Source organism: Triticum dicoccoides, chromosome 6A, assembly GCF_002162155.2.
Source record: "Triticum dicoccoides isolate Atlit2015 ecotype Zavitan chromosome 6A, WEW_v2.0, whole genome shotgun sequence".
Classification (NCBI taxonomy): domain Eukaryota; kingdom Viridiplantae; phylum Streptophyta; class Magnoliopsida; order Poales; family Poaceae; genus Triticum; species Triticum dicoccoides.
In genome coordinates this window covers 33,175,219-33,178,256 of record NC_041390.1, presented here as the reverse complement: position 1 = coordinate 33,178,256, position 3,038 = coordinate 33,175,219, and the positions used below count along the sequence as shown (strand labels likewise).

Genomic DNA, 3,038 nt, shown 5'->3' with positions numbered 1-3,038 from the left:
TACCATGTATTTTTGTGATATGTGTGGTAACTAGCACAAGCTTGCAAAGTAGTGCATTCGTTAATGCTGACTTCAGGGACTTAGGATTTCACTAAGTCCTTGATCTGTTTTTATCAATATGACATATGTTCATGTTGTTTCCTAGTGATCCGTGCCTCTTTTGAGGATGATCAGTAAGGATGTTTTGTTAACATTGTGGTGCTCTATCCATCCGTGTCTTTGTTTGCAATTATGGAGCACCCTAGCTTGAGTCAATCGAGCTCTACTTTTGCTATTTCGTGAATCCTGGCAGATTGTTGACTTGTTAGCGATTTTGTCGAGGATGTTGTTATTGATCCGTGCATGCTATGTTGTTGTTCTTGCCATGTCTAGCTTCTATGATATGTATTCTTGATGGGTGTATGCTTAGTTTGTCATGCCTTGCTCTGTAGTGAGTGCATCGAGCTCGTAAACATGCCTACTCGCTAACAGATTTGCATGCTCCAGTTTTTCATCAAGTCTGTAATCACTACAACAAAAACAACCGATAGACACGCCCAATTTCATACCTAGAGACGTGTTATTTCATCTCTAGCCAACTATAGAGCCGTTTTAGTAAAGCGTCCTTGGAGCGTCTTCCCACGGACCGTCTCAAATAGATAGACACGTTTGGCAAGCGTGTCTTACATGGCAAGAGACGCTTTCTAGGGACGTTCAAAATCGTGTCTACATATAGAGACGTTGTGTTAGGCATGCTCAAAAATCGTGTTTACATGTAGAGACGTTATGTTAGGCATGCTCATATTACGTCTCTACTCATAGACACATTTCGTTCGCCTCTTATACTCGTCTATGAATATACCATTTCATTCGCCTCTTATACTGATCTCTAAATATACATAAGAATATTTCTATAGATGGAATATTTTACTTCAAACATTTTTAATGTCATGGCTGCGCATGCAAATTGGTCAAATAATATTGTGATACGAAGGCATCATTCCATGTCATAGATTGCATTTGCAAACATTGGCAACCTCAGTAACAACATCCAATGCATTAATTAGCAGGAACAATGTCTCCGCTGAAAGTATTTGGAGTTCACAGCTGAATAACATCAAACATTCATATGAAAAATAAATAAGAAAAGATCCTATAGACCGGAACTATTTTTCTCTATTAAGCTACAATCTATACATAATTTAGAATTTTTGTTCATTCAAAGAAATATTCATCAACTACTCCTGACTCCTCCAGTGCACTCCCTTTTCAAATCCTCAAGTACCCAGCCACTCCTATCTTTTTTGATGCACTCACTTTTCAAATCCTCACTGCCCTGAAAAGGAGAATGAACAACATTTGCATGAACATATGTTTATACAGAAGTGTAAGATAAGAGATTCTTTGATAAAATTATAAGAATTGTATCCTACCAATGCTTTGTGGTTGTGCAGGAGGGGTTGGCTTAAGTATTTTTACCTAAAAAAAGAAAGATTCCAGGTAAATAACATATCACACATGTGCAAATTGGAGCATACCCAATGCTTGAATGGAAGCATACTTACATATGAGCGAGGCCAAGCAATAACAGAACTCATAGCATCCCTTACTGTTTGCAATTTTTCATATGGTCTAACTAGTTTCTCATTTCCTAGATATATACAGCCGCGAATAAGGACTGCAATATATTGCACTCCAAGCATGTTTCCTCCAACCACATATGTTTTCTCTTTACTCACTAAGGTTCCATTGGCCACGAGTTTGTCTTTGTTTCTCGAGTTCAACAAATACAACACGACTTCAACTTTATCCTATTTTTCAAGAAATGAAAATTTTGTTATTGATGAACCTGAGAAGATTTCATTTTACAGAAATAAGAACAATTTCAAAAATAATTAGATCAACTATCTATTAAACAATCATTGTCATTTAGACATCGAGCCTATATGTACCTGCTTAGTGACTTGGTGATGACCATGTAGCTTGGTGCATTGCTGTTTTGAGCATGAGCATTCTGCAATTAAATAGGAATACATGTGAAGGGAGACACATGATCAACTATAATAAAGAATGATAGTTTTGAAGAGTTCTGATACATGCAGTAAGTGAGCCTTATTCTACACGTACTTTCTGTCTGCACACTTTGCTATCAAATTAGATTAAGGACTTATTAAAAAAATATTTATTGTGAAAACTAAGCATGAATGCAGCATGCAAACAAATGAAGTTCACGTCATGTAAATTTATACACTAAAAAGAGAGTTCACCTAATATTCAAGGGACAGGTGTTCCTCAACATCTATGCAAGGTTTCCACCAAAAAGAACATGTATGCAAGGTTGGTGTTTTATTAGTACTCATGTATCAATTCAAAAGTGATTAATTAGTTTCTTTGAATACGAGATCTCTTGGAGCAGCAATGATATGTGTGTGACTTAACTTTTGGTTCCATCGGGAAAAATCATGTTACTGTTGTATGCAATACAATTTTTTAGTACTTGGTTGAATCTGACATATGATCTGCTATTGGTGTCATGACAGTATTTGAAACATGCTTGTCAAAATGGGATTAGTGTTTCATAATGTCATTTACCTTGCACTTACATACAAAATTAGACAACCTCTTGTACAATCATTGTCATTTAGATATGTAGCATATGTTTACCTTCTTAGGGACTTGGTGAGTCATAAACTTGGTTCAGGACCACCTTGTTGCACTGGAAGATTATTTTCAGCATGGGCATTCTGCAATTTAATAGGAAAAGATGTCATCATCATCATTGATAAAAAGCTGGACAAGTGCTTGCACGTAGGTTAAGATTACTTGGAGGGTATATATGAACCCAAACAGGTTATAGTTGCAAACCAAAAGGTTAACATTTCACAAATTTTTTACTTGATGATAAGATAGCTTTCCAATATTTGACTACTATAGGGTTCAACCAATCCCAAAATTACTGGCAGGAGATAATTGATAACCGAGTACAGGTTAGTTGACACACCTTAGTGATCACACGTTCATTTGTGTTACTAGTTACTCTGCTCCTGTGGCGGAGCGGG

General features: G+C 36.5%; 1 long non-coding RNA gene across 1 annotated transcript in view; it reads right to left on the bottom strand.

The window, feature by feature from the left end:
• Positions 1-554: 554 nt before the first annotated feature.
• Positions 555-3,038, bottom strand: part of LOC119318830 — a 3,811-nt gene continuing 1,327 nt past the window's right edge. The window contains exons 2-4 of the long non-coding RNA XR_005154255.1: positions 2,644-2,723; positions 1,955-1,993; positions 555-604 (exon numbers count right to left, since the gene is read on the bottom strand). This is a non-coding gene — a long non-coding RNA (uncharacterized LOC119318830). The remainder of the gene's footprint in view (positions 605-1,954; positions 1,994-2,643; positions 2,724-3,038) is intronic.